The 17,853-nt window shown below is 38.6% G+C and overlaps 1 long non-coding RNA gene across 1 annotated transcript in view; it reads left to right on the top strand.

Annotated features, from left to right (window-relative positions):
• LOC134164244 (uncharacterized) overlaps nt 1-17,440 on the top strand; it is a 30,322-nt gene extending 12,882 nt beyond the window's left edge. The window contains exon 6 of the long non-coding RNA XR_009965073.1: nt 17,263-17,440. This is a non-coding gene — a long non-coding RNA (uncharacterized LOC134164244). The remainder of the gene's footprint in view (nt 1-17,262) is intronic.
• Nucleotides 17,441-17,853: the final 413 nt, after the last annotated feature.

Genomic DNA, 17,853 nt, shown 5'->3' with positions numbered 1-17,853 from the left:
TGATGATAGAACAGTACCAATGCCACCCTCAAGGAGACACTAGGTGAATCACCTCAAAATGAGTTTTCATTAAGAGCATACAATAGCTGGCATTTCAGTTTAAAGCTGCAATTTTTGGTATAGTAAGTCACTGCACACAGAAGGTGTGTTAAGCTATATCACCTTAATCAGCTAATTATTCCTCACTAACAAAATCCAATTTTTCTTGACCTTCAAAACACACAAAACCAAACCTGAATTCTGTTTTTATTTGCTGGAGTGGGACAGTGAAGACAAGCACTCATGCTACACTGCAAGCATTGTGCATTGTAGTTTCATGGGCCATATTTTTCCAATGTCCTTCTAAGTAATGAAAACTCTGGTGTAATACCTAATGTATCAAAAACCAAGTGACAGAACTGTCCAGTTGAGTGGAACCCACCAAATTGAATACCTGTTAGGAGGATAGGTCTGCTGTCAATTTTCATTATGACTGGCTGAAGAATATTGACCTTTTTCATGCCAACAGCAACTGGTAGCAGTGCTTTTTGTAGGTGACAGTGCAGCAAACCTTCCTCTTTAAATATTTCTGAAACACTCTTGGAAGACAATCCAGTTGCATCCTAGAGTAAATTTCAAAAGTGAGTTGAGATGAAAGCTTCCTCATTGTTGGGCAAAGAATAAGAAAAATGTTAGATTACACAGAGATAAAGATTAGTACGGGAAGGTTAAAACACCACTCTAGAAATCTAAGGCTTGTTTTTACTTGAATTGCTATGATCCGTTTGTTTTGCAAGAGAAAAGTAGTAGTCTTTGTGACAAAGTAGTTAGAAACCACTAAGTTTTTCTTAGGAGAAGAGGCTGAAAATACTGTAAGTTTTTATTTTCAAATGTGGATGAATAAGAGTGCATGGTAGTTGGAAAATAAATGACTAGCGTAGACTGAGAAGGTAGAGTAGGTCTTGTTTCCCATTTGTCATATGAAAACTAAAAACAGTTAGTATTAAGTGACACTCTTAAAACTTACAAGAGCAAAGAGTTCTGCTACAAGGTACTGAACAACTTGAGTCAGAATAATTTGAGACTATTTTGTGGCCATGAGTATGATTGTTCCATTTCAATGGGGAAGGAGCACAGAGAAAAGAGATCCTTAGCTTTCAGGGCATGAACAGAATTTATAGGCTTTAAACTTTCACTACAATCACCTTTTTCTGAAGCACTTTGAATTCTAGCTGCTACTAGACATAATTGCCTGTCCCAAACTTGCTTTGATTACTTCTAACAATTATGCATGTAAGGATCTCATTTTTATGCATGTCCATGCGCCATTTCAACACAATTGATTGACCTTTACCTCAACACTAGCAATGAAAATAATCTATAAAATATACACTTCTCATTTGACAATTTACATTTTTTCTTTATAGTTATAGAATCTGGTCTAATTCCCTTCCTTCATAAATATGTACATATATTTGTGTGTGTATACACTTACAAATATTTGTGTGTATGTATTTATTATGTGTGTATATACTTGCTTATGGCTTGTTTAGCATAGCAAAGTAAAAACTAAGAAAGAATGTGATAGTTTTCTGTATGGAGGAGCTAGAGACAGAATAAATATCAAAGCAGGAAAAGTTATTTAAACTGAAAGAAAATGTTGGCAAACAGTAAAAAGACATCATATGGTTGTAAGTAAGGTGTGTCAAGTACTTCATAGAAGACTTCAAACTATCATTAGGGTGAGGCTTTAGAATGACATTTTTAAAGCAGTGTGAGTAAGAAAACTCTAATAGTTTTAATTCAGGACTTGATAAATGTGGGCGGACTAAATCAGCTATAGATTGGACCTGTAACCTAGGAGGTCCTCTCCCCAGTCCCATAGCCCTAAATGAATAGTTTCAAGTGCTACAATATGTCGCACTTGACATATAAATGGAATATAAAATTCACTTTATGGATGATAACACTCTTAAATGTGTTAATAGAGCATATTAACTGTTTCTCTTTAAATTTTAGTGTTCAGTGTATTTGTTTTGAATAGTAGGAGAGAACTGCTAGAACCACTCTGTAAAACTGCTTTGCAAGTTGCCACAGCAATTAAATAGTAGAGTTCTATGGTGTTCCTTTCTTGAGTCTTAATTCTGTTATATGACTTTTAAAATAACAAGCCAAAATTTCACATTTCATCCTCATTTTTCTGGCTAGTTAGAGAATTGATCAAAAGTATTTTGAATTCATGTGAGCCTTGCCCTAACTGTGCTAAAATTTATCAACTGGTTTAATTTACCCATAGTTTGGATTCCTTCTGTCTGGTTAGATTCCTCATGTTACTTTGTAGTCAGCACAGGGCACAACCAATGGTTTCAGAGGGTGTCTAACAACTTGGGGATCTGTTCTTGTGTTTTAAACATTGCTCCATTTAGCAACAGTTCTAAGCTGAATCTCTATTTAAAATAATAGATGGGTATTTTTATTTTTTTCCTATCTGCTTTGCTGTTGATCTTTGCAATTATGCGCTCAGGCAGAACTTAATAAGGGAGCTCTGCTTAGACTCTTCACTTATTGTAGATTTTCCCAGAGGCCACAAATTAGCACGCAATAAAAGATTACTTCTGTCCTGGAGTGTTTTCAAATCAACAGAAGACTGAAGGAGGGAAAAGAGAGAGTGATAACAGACATGTGACAGAGAAAGAGCTGAAACACCAAGGACTGTATCCAGTATTCTTGCTATAGTGACCAAGGTGGAGAAAGGCTTTTTCAAACAGTTTCAGCTACCTGTGTCATTGTACCCTTGTTCATGGAGATGAGTCCTGCGTTGTTAGATTTCTTCTTTCATATATTTTCTGTGGAAAATAAGAAACACTTCATGTTCGGAATGTTTCTTCCCATTTAAGTGAGAGCCTGACTGGCTAAATGGTTTCCCTGAATATTCCAAATCTACATTTGCATTTGGAATGAGTTAGGTGTCACTTCCTCTGGTTTTCTTACTGGTTGATACCAGCCTATGTATTCTGGCATGTCTCTGGACCCCTCTTTGGCTGTGGAAAAATGGCTGTACTTTGTGCTGCATTCCTGAACCAGTCAGATATAGTTTGGAGGGGTTTTGTTATGAATCTCAAGAGCTTGAGCTGTGTGGTTTCTGGCATAAATACTTCCAGGTGTGAGCCTTTGCTGATCAGTTGTGTCAGGAGAGCACTATTCCAGAGCCTGTCTTGGAGTAGGAAAACTGGTGTGAACAGGTGTTTATTTCCTGGATGATGCCCTTAGGAGTAAGAGTAACTTGTACAAACCTCAAATCCTAGGCAAGATAGTATCATGTGCCCTTCCCCCTGCCTGATAAAACAAGTAGGGAAAGACACATATGTTTATTTCTTTTAGAGGGCCTTCTTGCAAGGCCTTTAGCTCAAACTGGGATTCTTGGAGATACTGAGTGTTGTAAATATCAAAGTGATATAAAAAGACATAATCAAAGAACAATTTCAAGAGAACCACATGTACATTTCTCTACCAAGAATCAGATGTATAGAATAGATCCTGTTTTTATTGATGGCATTTAGGAGAGAAATGGGCTCCAGCTGGAAATATGCAGCTAGTCATTTCAACAAGTCATGTCTTGAAATATTTGCCTTACAGGCACACGCTTTTTTTTCTCCTTTCTTACCAATTAACAGTTACAATGATCAGCACAAACAAGGGGCAATTCAACTACTTCAATTTTGAAATGCCTATTCCTGACCTCCTTCGAAGAGAGGCTCAACAGTTACCCCCAGCTGTAAGCGTGGCTGGTATTGTAGCCCCTGCTGTGGCAGGCCTTTAGCCAAGATGTGGACAAGAGAACAGGTCTTTAAATGTGAAATACCCCACTGGAATAAAGCAGAATATCTAGTTACAGGTATCTTGGTTCTAGCCCTTCCCAAAATAGCATGGTCTTTTAATGAAATACCTTTACTAAACAAAGAAAATGTTCTTTGCATAAACTTTGGGTTTGGGAGGGTCTTAATTGAAGAGCCCAGATAACATTTTACATCTGAGCACTATCTATTGTGCATGTAGAACATACTGTATGTGTACATGCTTTTACATGTATGGACCCACGTGTGTCTATGTATGTACATGTGTACACACAAAGACACATATAAATCATGCGTGTGTGCTTATGAATCTTCCCAATCTGTTTTCCCATGCTTTTTCTGGGAAGGAGTGGGAACTGGGTAGGATTCTGAGACTGATGGCTTGGAGAAGCCATCTGTTGGCTCTGATCCAGTTTGTAAACACTTTTGTATTGTTGCTGTGCCAAATGTAAAACATGTGTTAAGAAAGTGACAATCAATGCATTTACAGTAAGGGCATTCTTGTACAAAACCTCTACTTACTGTTCAATTTTGAAGCAAAAGATAAGGTATCTGTGGTCATCCAGTATCATTTTGATAATGCAAATGAGGAACCGTTTACTTCTCTATTTACACAAACTGTCAAAGTGCAGCTGATACTACAAAAAAAAGCTGATGGCACTGAGGCATTTTATACTGACTGAAGATCTCATCTTGTGCTCTCAGAACAGTTTGATGCCTTGACAAATGCTGGGGTTGTTCACTCACAAAATAATTCTTGTGCATAGATGAAAGCTCCAAGAAATGTCTCAAATGTAATAAACTTATGTTCTGACGTACCAACTTTTGAATTACTAAGAAGCATCCGGAACTACTTAGGGCTTACATTATTTGTAGTCAGATTGTATAGTTTATAGAGGGAGTTGGATGTAATATGCTGCTACTCCTACCCTATTCTCAGCGCTGTACAGAGAACATCGGTAGTCGGTGCCTTAGAAGTGACAATGAATACTCCCATAAAAATGAATCACTGCCATAAAACTCTTCCATTGACAGGGCAGAGAGAAAAAAATACTCTGAAAAATGCAAAAGCCAAACCAAAAGCATATTGATATAATATCCTTTCAGAGGTAAGTGCAGCTCCTGCTTTCCAGAAAAAGGAGTTGGTGAACAACAGGAAGCAGCTTCCTTGTGTATAGCTGTACAAACCCTCTTTCAGCTACAACCTCAAGAAACTTTTTCTTTGCCTTCAGGATCATGAAGCCAGTGTTTTTTTGAGACTGCACTTGACTTCAGGGCTCTTTCTTTTCCTCCTTTCAAGCTTTGCTTGTCCCATACCTTTATCTGCAATTCCACCTATACAATTAAAAATTGACCAATTTTTCAATTGTTCTTGCTCAATTTGGTACCGTACAGTGAAGTTTGAAAATAACTTTCATTCTGCAAAGAAACTTTACAGTTTTATAGCAGTCAGCTATAAAGTCGAGACAGCAGTCTTGACTTCAGCACCGTTGTACATCACCCACAATGGCAATGTATTTTAGCAGGAGATTCTCAGTAATGGTGTGACTGTGACATGGGAGATTTGGTCTTTTTGAAGGATTCGCTTTGACCCATGTTAGTCTTCAATACTCTTCCATACATAGAGCCAAAGATTTGCTTTAGTAGGAAGCCTCCTTGAGTCTTTTGTGATTTGAGGCCTGATCCAAACCACTTAGGTTGAAGAAGTAATACTCCTTTTGTTTGCAGTAGGCTTTCACTCAGACTTAAGTGTCTTGGAAGGGTTAGGAACTTGATAAAAATTCTTAGTTTAGAACATCTGGTTTTAATGGCTTCTTAAAATCTCCTTGGCCTTTCCTTTGTGCTACCATAACTAATATAAGTTGTGCTTTTCAAGACCCATTTCATATCTAGAGGATAATTTTTCCAACTGGAAGCTTAACGTCAAGCCAGTTTTGCATTCTTCCATGCACAATAAGCAGAAATATTAAGCATTTTTAAAGCTGTTTTTACATTACTACATAGTTCAGTAATGAGAAGACAGAAATAATTGTTACAAGCTAAATATCCTCTGGGATTTGTATTCAGTGTTAGGATAATTAAGTAGAATTGAATTACTGAGAAACAGAAAACTCTGTTCTTTAAAATTTATATCAGTATGATATTAATTACAAGAGAAGAATCTGTCAGTTTACTGGAAGAGAAGCTTTATTTTTGAGATTTCTTGGGGGTGGGGTGGAGGGTAGAAATGCAAGCCACAACATTGTGATGCTGCATATAGGTGAAGGTAGGATTGAGTTATGTGAGCATTATGTGCTTAAGTCTTCCACAGGACTGTTCAGATGTAGAAAATTAAATAGATCACTTTTGTTTGTGGGCTAGAGGCTATTCTTTTGGACATCTCATTCACTAGTTAATAATGGGTTTGTCTGTGGTAGACTTGACAAACCCAAAGCCATTTATCATAGAGTGGTTTGGGTTGGAAGAGACCTTAAAGAGCATACAGTTCCAACCCCCCTGCCATCTCTAGGGACATCTCCCACTAGACCAGGTTGCTCAAAGCTCCATTCAGCATTGCCTTAAACACTGCCAGGGATGGCACATCCACAGCTTTTCAGGGCAACCTGTTCTAATGTCTTGTTACCCTCATAGTAAAGAACTTCATAATATCTAATCTAAATCTACATCTACCCTCTGTTATTTTGAAACCATTCCCTCTTGCCCTATTCCTACATGCCCAGGTAGAAAGCCCCTCCCCAGCTTTCTTGTGGGCTCACTTTAGGCACTGGAAGCAGCTCTAAGGTGTCCCTGGAGCCTTCTCCAGGCTGAACAAACCCAGCTCTCTCACCCTGTTTTCATAGGAGAGGTGCTCCTGCCCCTGGATCACCTTCAAGGCCCTGCCCTGGACTTGTTTGAGCATGTCCATGCCCTCCTTATGTTGGAGGCTCCAGAGCATAGATGTTTTATCAACTGTACAATGAGTGTCATTTCAGATTAATTTAGTTTCTGCAAACTTCAATATGACTACTTTTAACATTAGTTTGTTCCTTTCTATAACTTGATATGCTGGTTAGAGGTTACTGAGACTAGCCTTCCGAACCCAATGTTTAAGTGTTTAAGGCCACTCTTGCCATCAAAGCTGCAAAAATACATCACCACAAAACAGTCTTGCTTAGAAAGATCTGTACTTGTAACTAAGATAACTCAGCTGACTTTATCTGGAATAGGGGCACTTTCATAGCAGCTCTGCTGATATAGTTGATCAAAAGTACTTTGGCACCAGACTTTCCTCAAGTTTTAAACATTTGTAAAAAAAGAAAATGGTGAGGGCATCAACAAAGGAGTTGACTTGAATCTAAGAACACTTTGGCACTGGCTGCTGCTGAATGCAGGCAGTAATCTTGCTAAGCTGGATACTGTCGTAATTTAGTAGCAGAGTCAGTGTCTGTGCTTCATGGTGATTTTAATTCCATTCTTCATAGCTATTTTCTCTCATTATCTGGGGTACCTAAATAAGGAAATGAAAACTTGATACCTATGTTCCCCCTGGATGCTAGTTTGCTCCTTTCAGGCCACCCCTGAATGCTCTGCTGCCTTGCAGGGTGTTTTCCTGAGGCTGCTCCCAGCGTTGTGCAAGCTGTAGAATCAGTGACAATACAGCAGTAAGCACTGCCTTCAGCACCATGTGCCTCTGCAGTGCCTGCTTGTTAGCCTGGAACTGCCATCTCCATCAAATAGCTATTTAACTGTGATTAACAGCCACTACTTGAGATATGTTGTTCAACTGTATCCTATTTGACTTGTGACAGGCACTCTAACTATTTATACTGGATTAGCAAATCTATAGCAAAGCTGTCATGGCTGATTTAGTATTTTTTTCTCCCAGTGAAGCTTGTGCTGTTTTTAGTGAATAGAATCAGGTGTTTAATGGTGTGGAACCTAGTGACCTTGGATTGCTAAAACACCATAGGCTGCGCAGTCTGCTTATGCTATTGAAATACTAGGGGGGCTTGCGTTGGTGTACTATATGTGACTAGATCACATGCTTGGAAGTCTTATTAAAATGCTTATTCTCCTGAGCAGAGTGAGGAGAGAGTGAAATTTATGCAAGTTGTGATGTACTCACAGCTGGTATTGAGAAGAACTAAATGCGCTGATCTGACAGTGGCTTCAGAAAGTGATTGATTGGTCTGCTACTTGGGCCTAAAGATGTCTCAATTTCTGTTATTTTATAGGAAAGAAAACAATGGTTTTGTGACATTTTCTTTTCAGAGGGTTTTAGTCAAGATCTTTAAAGCCTATATTAGCAAGATAGATTCTATACTGACAGTCCTGAAGTGCTAATAACCAAATTACTTTCTTTTTAAAGGCTTTAATTTTCAAAGCAAATGATATAATTTCTCTGTTCAACTTATTAAGAAAAGGACACACCTCATCATTCTCCAGTATGGTATGTTATACTAGTTTTGCAAAGCTAAAAGATTTCCAATATAAAGAATTACTGTTTTCTATGAATCCTGAAAAGTGATGGCTATTGTGGGGCTTACTGTTTGTGTGATAAAGGGGAGTTTTCAAAGTTGGCTGGGAGATGGAACACTGTAGGTAGACTGCATTGTCTAGTGTGATATATCATGCAGGTCACACAGTCCATCAGGCACTGGCCTCTCCTAGTGGCTTACCTCTGTGGCGGTTGTTTGCTTTTTCATTTGAAAACCAGCTTGTGACCTGCTTCTTTTGTATTGTTTCACATTGCTAGTAGGAAAACTTCAGCAGGCCTTGCACAATCTATACTTTCAGATGCAAGTGCTACAATCATAAATGGGTTTACGAAGTTTAAGGTAATAATCTGAAAAGGGCTGGATTTACCAGCTCTCCTTCCGCATGTGTGGCTTATATAAGTATTAACAGCGATCAAGAGCTGTGGAACTTTTTCCTATGGGTGAATAAAACATTCAGCACCCAAACATTGCTTGGATGAAAGTAGCTTCAGAGCTGTCAGAAACAAGTCCCTAAATAAATGTCCCTATGAGTCACTTTGCTATAGGTTTATTCACTTTTGATATATTATAAATAATGCAAATTTAATATCCATCTGGACAGTAGGTTTTTGCCAACTGCTACCAGACCAGCTGCAAAATTCACTGACTACAAGCTATGCAGCTGCCATGTGCAGTCAGAGCCAAGAAGGAGCATACTGCTAATTCTCCTTCAAGTGCTTGGGCTGGTATGATGTACTGGAAGTCAGATTAGCAAGCAGGGAAAGTAAGAGCTTATATATGGACATGCAACTTTATTTAAGTAGGTCACTTGGTGAGAGAAGCCAGCTGAGATCTAATCACCTTTGCTTGCAGTGGCCCTCATGATCCTTGTCACATTATTTTCTATTTTAATGCATGTCTGCACTTTGTGTAGCATGTTGTAATGATAAGAGCTACAGAAATACATAGAAACTTTACATATGTATGATTTTGATAGCTCCTTCTGGTTTTCATATTGTTTAATCTTCCCTGCCTTGTAGGCTGCTTATCTGAATGAAACAGTAGACATCCTTAGGGAGAGGTCCCTGTCAGCCTCTTCAGGCTGTTTTGGCCCCTATGGTTTTGTATCCACTCAGCACTCCCTAAATATTGGTGATAGCTCCCATTTCTTTGAGCAAGTGGTCTGCTTTGTTTGTCACTCAAGATTTTGTTGATGTTCTTCCAACTGCTCAGTGTTTTGGAATGCAAGTCCCTGTGGACCTGAAGATGCTGATGAGGAGCCTAGGGCTAATGCTCTGTAAATTGAAACTGAAAGCTCATAGCAAAGGCAATTGAAACCGATGACAGGGGAAAATACAAGGGCTAAATTGGAGATGGATCCAAGATTATTGCAAGTTTTTTTTCATTAAGAGGGTGTTCTTTACCTTCAGGGAGAGATCCATGCTTTTTGACCATTGATATTTGTAAATTGGCTAATATATTTAGCCTATGCTAAATTGGCTATTGTATTTAGCCTATGCTTTGGACACCTGCTGTATATATTAGCTATATAAAGCAATGCTCAGTTACAAAAGGAATACAGCTTTCTAATAAAGAGTTCAGCTGGACAAATGTAGTTATCTTAAATTGAAAGCATCTGATATTCAGCCATGCTCTACAACTGCTTTAAGGTTCAGGGCAGATTTTCAGCTGGCAAAAATCAGTGTCAGCTTTTTGACTGCATTGGATCTGTACAGGTTAACGTGAACCGCAAAGCCAGGCATTACTTTGTTGTCTTGGCATGTCTGTGTTTGTGTGTGTCTGTTGCTCTGTTCTTGCTATTCAGCAACCCTGGCACTGCACTTGGGAGTATTCAAGAGCAGGAGGAGCAAGCAACTGCATTATCTAGTCTGTCTTTTTTCAGACCACAGTGCATGGTCTGCTGGGAATTAGTCTTCTCTGTTACAGAAAAGAACATCATAGTACTTTGATGGGGAGGCGTGCATTGATGTATGTACTTAACCATGAAATGAGTAACTAGCATCTTCAGCAATAAACTTTTTTAAAAGTCCAGACTGTGGGAGGTTGGTATGCTATTGTATGGGTGACTCAGGATTTTTCTTAATGTTGGTTGCATTGCACTTCATAACGAAGGTATTTTTATGAAGGGGGCTAGGCTAGGCTAGCATGCAAGCTCTGGACGTCTCAGGTTTTGTGTTCAGTTCTCAGTCACAGTGGTCTGGCTTTTCATGCACTGGATATGGGGGCTACCCTGAATCCTAGACTTTAGGAAATACAGATCATTATCTCATGTTCATGGCTTGACTCGTTTCCACATTTTCACTTTGCTTTGGAAGGCTGTTAATATTTCATCATGTAAACTTTTGGCTGCTCCACAGTACTTCTAATGCAATGGTTTTCAGTCTTATACAAGAAAATTGACATCTGGTTTTATTAATTTTAACAAAACCTTATAGCAGGAGTTGAATCCTGAGTGGTTTAAATTGAATTAGATAAATATATTTCACTTTGATAGCAGGTTTCACCCAGAGAGCTCAGATGTTATGCTTTGTCAGTTGAGAAGCAGATGTATAGCACAAATATGACTTGACCAATACACAAAGAAAGGAGAAACTATGGGAATAGTTGTGCTTTGTCAGCGCACCTGCCCTTGGGTTTAGAGTTCAGGATGTGCTTGCCTGCTGTACTGGGGGAGAGCCCTGGTTCTGCCATGCAGCTCTGACTGTAGAGTGTTGGCGTTTCCTTTGTAAGCTCAGTGTGGAGAGGGTATACAGCATTATCTAGAAAATACAAAACATGCATATCAAAATGGAAACCAACAGATGTAACAGAAGTGATCTCTAGATACTGAAAACAGTGCAGTATAGAAGTGTGAAGCCAGAGGATAACCTAGATTGAAAAGGAGCTCTGGTCTCATGGTTGAAACCCTGCTGAAAGCAGGGCCAACTTTGAAGATAAACTCAGCTTCAAAGCTGTATCAGATTGCTCAGGCTCACAGTAATGTAGTTCTGAGTAACTTCAAAACTGGAGATGTTACAACCTCTCCTGGAAGCGTGAAGACACCCACTGAATTCTGCTTATTATAGGACTCTGAAATGAGGCTTTATTTCTTTTGACTGTAAATATATTGAACAAAGTACATTGGTAAATGCAACCCTGTTAGGTTTCTAGTCCTGGTCACTGCTATGTATCTCCAAACAATCCCATCCCAGATTACAGTAATAAATACAGGTAGTAAATAGGAATGTCTCTATGTTGAAAGTGATGGCTGTATTGCATCAAAGGTTGGAAAACTCTGTCATATACAGAATCTTCTTCACAAAAGCTGAGCTGTGAGAATTGGTTCCCTTTGAAGTTGGTGTTATCTCTGTACTCCAAATTCATCTTAAAACAGGACAAATAAATACTAATGTTGTTCAAAATTATGACCTCTCCTAATAAACCCAAGGATCAAAAAACTAAAAAGGGGAGTTTAGCCCCTTAGGCATTTATGCAAGCCATGAATGCAGTGAAACTTGCCTTTCCACCACAGCAATGAAACTTGCCTTTCCCCAGCCTCTAAATTAGCATTTCTGGGGTTACTCTGCTGTGCTCAGGATGCCTTATTCTGAAGAGAGACATGCTGGAAGGATTAGCAATAGAAGAGCTGGAATGAGGCAGTCAGAGCTGGAAGCCAGTGCAGCGGTTTTACCAGATTGTGGAACATCTGCATGTCTGACACTTTCGTGCTAGTCCTGCTCTGTCCTCTTCTGAGGTCCAAATGTGCTCAAGGTTGCCTTTTGGGGCAGCCTGTGTAAGGATGAAAGGATGATCTGTTTCCTGGTTTGTGTCAGATTCACTCAAAAAATGCTGTGATGACAGATTCCATATTCAGTGTGAAAGAGCTATTAAAGAATACCTTGTTTGTAGAGATTGTCAGTCTCTGCTTGTGTTCTTCACCTGTGTGTTCCCACTGGGAGCTTTTTTCCAAGTGACTTTGGGCCTGGACTGGCATTACTTTGGGAATAGGGCCCAGACAAACTGCAAAATACTGCTTAGTGCCATTCATCTTTTTCTAAAAGAAAGAATTATTAATAGTGGTTTCAAGTTGCTTTTTTACAAATGTTCCTGCAGACAAGAGAATTATACCACTTAACAAAATCAGCTGAAGCTGCTCAAAGTCTTAGCAATGTCCCAAGCATTTAAATCATTTCAGTGAAAGCAAGTCTTCCATTAACTCAGCATGAGCATAGGTGCAATTCTTCTTTATGTGAGTAGAAAAAAGGAAGATGGAAAGGTTTTCTTTATACAAAGGAAGTTATACAGTTTCAGATAAGCATGTCTTCTGTAATACTTGTTACATTTACCCAGCATTGTTACATAAGTGACTCTGGGTAGAATCTTACTTTCTAATGAAGAGATCATAAAACTTTGTTTTTTCTATTGTTTTTACTTGACCCAAAGTAATTGTATCATATAGAAAATCAGCAGAATTTCTTCAAAACTGAACTCACCCTGGAAGTACATATCCCAAGCTCTAGGTACTAGAGCTGGCTGCTTTTAAATATTCAGAACTTCAGCTCCCTCAGTTTTATGGCTTTCATGTTTACCTGTCCAGTATGTATGGAGAATGAAACTTGCTTTAGGCTGGCCGTTCAAATTGTTTACTGAAGTCCAGTGTCAAAACTGCTAGTCCCTGTGCACACTGAGATGTTGTAAAACCTCCACGTTTCTGATAGACTCAGCCAGCCCTCAGATGCATTCAGTTTGGTCGTGCTTCTATTAAAATCCATTTTGTGAGAACAGGTGCTAAGATCAGCTTGTTACTGGATAAAGCTAATGAGTTGGAGACACCCGTCATGATGATGGGGTGGGTGTTGAAGTCCGGTAATGGATTTTGATGGCCAAAATATGCCGTTATGGCCTCTAATATGTGCCCTGGAGGACCTTATTGCAGCCTTAAAATAGAGCTTTTAAAATATGAAACATATTTCTAAGAATTTACAATTAGTCAAAGATTGCTTTTGAAGAAAATACTGCAATATAAAGTAGCTAATTGAGGAATATAAGCCATAAACACCTCAGGGGAACCCTTAAAGGGCAATTTTAAAGCTGACTTTAGAAATCTGCTGGACTTTTTTTTTTTTTTTTTAAGTAGCCCTGCCTCTAGCAACACTTCTTTCAAAAGCTGTCAGGCAATGAGGAGATTGGAGACAGAGCTTTACTTCTATGGAAGGAAGTGGTAAATTCCCATCAACTCCCACTGCCGGTCCGCTTTCATAAAACAAGGAGGTAGAGAGAAGAACTGACAGACACTGGTGGAGTGGGGAATAGCTTCTGGGCCCTCAGGAGGCTTCCTTTTTATGACTTCGTAAAAGTTATTTTCACATGGGTGAGGAGAGAGGGCATGTTTTATTTTCCAGCGCTCATTTTTTGGATCTTAGTCTGTATGGCAATGGGAACAAAGATGATCATGCGATTAATATATAAATTTGAGGAAAACTTGGCTTTAGTACAGCCATTGATGAAACTGGCTATTCATCTCTGTAAGGCCAAGGCTTCATCTTTAGTTGATGCAGTGTTTGTACGTTTTATCCGCTCAGCTTAATATCTGCCTGCATCACCTGCAAAATGGAACAGCTTTTATGTAGTTTCCAGAAATCAGCTGTGGTTGCAACATTCCCTGCAATCAGTAGGTTGAAGATGTTATATTGTTTCCACTGGGGAGTTTTTTGTCAAATTTCAAATGAACCATTAAGTAAATCAGCAAATTCTAAAGCTGCTCAACATTACCTACTCTTTTCATCAGTCTGTTCATGAGAGTATAGCAAAAATGAAACAAAGCTGTTAATATGTTTTTTAAGGTATTTCAAAGTTGACTTCACACCTTCTAAAAAAGGTTTACTAAAATTTTGCACTATTTTTAATTGCTTGAAAGTTTATTGCTTTTATACATTACTCCTGAATTACAGTAGGAGCATTAAAACGTGTTTCAAAAGGATTCAAAACTACTTTCCAGTTCTCCTGAGTTCTGTTAGCAGTAAATGAACATTTTTGTACAAAATTTATTTAGTTTTCATCTAATAAATGAAAAACAACACTTCTAAATGAAGTGAAATTTATTGTACTGAAATTGTTGGGCAAAATTATATTTAGAAAATGCTGTTTGACATTGCTCTTTTAATGGCAAATCCTGTTACTTGTAGTGTGCCAAAGTGGTTACTTGGACCTGACTTCAGGTGATCAGTGTAGTTCCTCACTGGGACTTCTAAGATCCTAGTGAAGCAATTATTCTGATGATGATTATGATTGCTCTTAAGGTTGAGATCTGTAAATCACCCAGTTTGTTTGAATTCTTCCAGTCTTTGCTTAGTGCAGGAATGCAAGGAAGGTCTCTGTGGAAATCATTATTCACAGTCCAACAGCTGCTTTGGACATATTCAGAACACAAATAGAAGTTATTGAAGCCCCTGCGATATGCTGACTCTGGTGTGGTGGTTAAACAATTCACCGTCAGATTAAAGAGCTGATTTGACAGACTTGAGCAGCTATAGGGAATTGGCTGAGATATTGCCAGTGTAATTTTATCCATATAGTAGGATTAATTATAAATCCTGATCAAGCTGCCTTTGGAGACAATGCAGGTTTCAAATTAGCCCAAAGTGAGGCTAGAGATTTGGGCTGACATTTCCAATGCTATTTCAAGTATTTATGAATTCCAGTCTCACTGAGATGAATAGAAACTGGGCATCAAACACTGTAGGTGGCTTGCAAATTACAGTCCTGAATTTTAACAGTGATCTTTTAGTCCAATTGGGATTTATAATAGGGGATATAAAGGAAATAAACAGGGGCTTTGACCCAAGTTCTGGCATCTTTGTGAAGGCAGGCTGTGCCAGAGCACATGTGCAAAATTGCAGGCACATTCACATACTCTGCCTAATGGGTCAGCATATTTGACTTCCAGTGATGTACTGTCTTTATTACAAAATTAGTGATTGTGAAAGGAGCTTTAATATATTAATAATTAGTGCCTTAGGCCAGGTATCAGGTGGCTTTTATTACAGCAGTTTGTGTGGTCCCACATTTAACTCCGTGGATATAGAAGTGGAGAAACCACCGTCACCTTCATTTATTTTTCATATCAGATAGCTGAACAAACATCTTTCAGATCTCTGGCCCACCTCTGGCTAAGCAGTTCCTTTCTGCATTATTTCAACAAATAAGAAATAGATTTCTGGCCAGAGGTGGGTAACTATTTGTGTATGGGCAATCCTGTTGTTAGCATCAATGCAATTGTGGTCATTCTATCTTTATTTTCTTTTTTTTAATCAGTGTAATAAACCCACTAACAGCAACTCAGCACCGCTTGATTTTAGTGCCTGTTAGCACTGGAATGGACTTCAAGTATTACATCAATTAGCACTACATATATCATGATGAATTTGTATCCTGGAAGAAGCAGATAGTTCCCATCTGGAAAACTAGAAAACAAAATTAGAAGTGATGTTTTATTTTTAAAATAAGCACAATAGCAGAAAGTGTTGGCCTATATGACTTCATTGCTCAAGAACCAACTGTGTGGTATGGGGCAAGCAGAGAAGGCTAGAACACTTAACATGATAGTTTAGTACTAGTAAAATAAGAGCAATTTTTTAACAGAACTATTTTCCCTTTTATCTTTACCAGTAGACTTGCATGAGAATCTCATTTTTCCTTAAGAAGCTAGTTCTCCAATTAAAATGCACATGGAAGGTGCAATAAGAAGAAGGAAGGACCAATAAAAGGAAACAGTGATTTATAATTTTGATCAATCTCTTGATTTGGGTGGCCTGGTTCATGATCTTTTTAATTTTGGTATAGGCAGTGCAATACTCTCTTTGCATTTTTCTTGAGGTATACATGTATTGTTCATACCAGACCCTGAAAAAAAAGATTAGTTTGTTCATAGGTAGAAAACAGAGAAACAAAATGATTTGCTGAATTGTTGGTGCCCAGAGGAGCAAAAGTTGGTGCCCTACTCAGAATTTCAGCTCTCACAGGCCTAAGGTTCTTGTTTCTTAACAACTGGTCAACTTTTCCCTCCTGTCTGTAACCTCATATTCAGGATTCAGGTAGGTTTCAGTTAGTTTGCTTTCCTTCTCCCTGGGCTTGTTTTTTCCCTTCTTTGTGATGTAAGGAGATCCTTTGAAATATCTTTTAGCCTAAAAAGAATCCTAGGAATTTTTAAACACAGGGAGGTATTTACAGCCCTCAGGACATGTTTGAAAAACAAAAAGTTAATATTTTCTGCTGTTGTATCCTTGTTGCCAGATGTGCTGAGCTTTCTGGTGACTTCAGCTAGCTTTGGTGTGAATTGGCATGACAGTGACCCAAAACCAAGGCTCATTTCCTCGAATACTTAAATAGGTGCCTAGTTACCAAATATAAAACTGGAAAATGTTGTCTTTAATTGTCTAGATGGGAAGAGAAACAAAAATTACATCCTGAGGGGTGTTTCATATTCCCTGGAGTGTTAGCCACTGTAGCAATTTCCTTTTCAACAGGCAGGATAAATTCTCTTTAGCCATCTATTTCTTCAACTGACTTCTTGCATCCATTCCAGTTTTGCGTAACAGTGCCAGAGGGTGCCAGGGAATTCAGTACAGAACGTGCCTCTAAACTGCCCAACTCTGCTGTTACATTCCTTTACAAAGAAACCGCATTTGGAGCATTTGGCTCCCCTTACTCTTTAAGCTCCACACACAGAAGTGCCATTAGGGGGACTGTGGTAAGGCTTGCACCTCTATATTGATCTAAACGCTCTTTGTTACAAATAATGTTAAGGTTCAATACTGTAGATGATACACAACTTCAAAGATAATCTGAGCTGTGTATTAACAGGCATTAGTATCTTGTCAGCACAATAGCTTATTTCCAGATGATCATGATCAGTTGTTTGTTTAAACAAAATGTTTCAGAGCTTTACATTGTCATTTTGCTTTGATTACCAGGAATGAACTCTGAAATAACTGGTGTTGCCACAGGTACAAGTTATGACTGGTCTGGGCAGGCATTTGGTCGTGTGAACTGCACTCAGCTGTATTTTTATTGGCCTAAAAACAGTCTTCTAATGCTGGCAGTCTAGAGGTTTGCTCCTTTAAGTGCCTGCTGTGAAGAAACTTATCCAAAGAGATTGTGTGGGACTGGTAAGTCTGAGCCCACCAAAAAAGAAAACCTTTGTATGCTTTATGAATAGCTCCCATGCTAATATGGCCCAGGGCGTAACAAACTCGGTGGTTTTGGCATATTATCAGTTTGAATATGAAACTCAAAGCAAACCTTGGATGGTGTGAACACAGATGTGAACCAAAACCACCAAAACCAGAAGAGAAGTTTGTATAACCTAATGAGAACTGAAACTAAATTTTTTGTGTTGTTTTTGTCTGAAAGTGAAATGCATCAAGAAATAAAACCTTTGTAGTACCATCTTAGTGAAGAATGATGCAGACATTAAAAGCTACTTCTAAAAATGTAGTGATCTGCCCTGAGTGGTCAGCAGGGCCACTAAGGAAGGAACAGTCAAGCTTGGGGCTAGGGAGGAA

The sequence above is a fragment of the Pezoporus occidentalis genome, unplaced genomic scaffold, assembly GCF_034315485.1.
Source record: "Pezoporus occidentalis ecotype Australia unplaced genomic scaffold, CSIRO_AGI_Poc_V1 ctg213, whole genome shotgun sequence".
Classification (NCBI taxonomy): Eukaryota; Metazoa; Chordata; class Aves; order Psittaciformes; family Psittacidae; genus Pezoporus; species Pezoporus occidentalis.
This window is presented reverse-complemented; position numbering and strand designations above follow the sequence as displayed.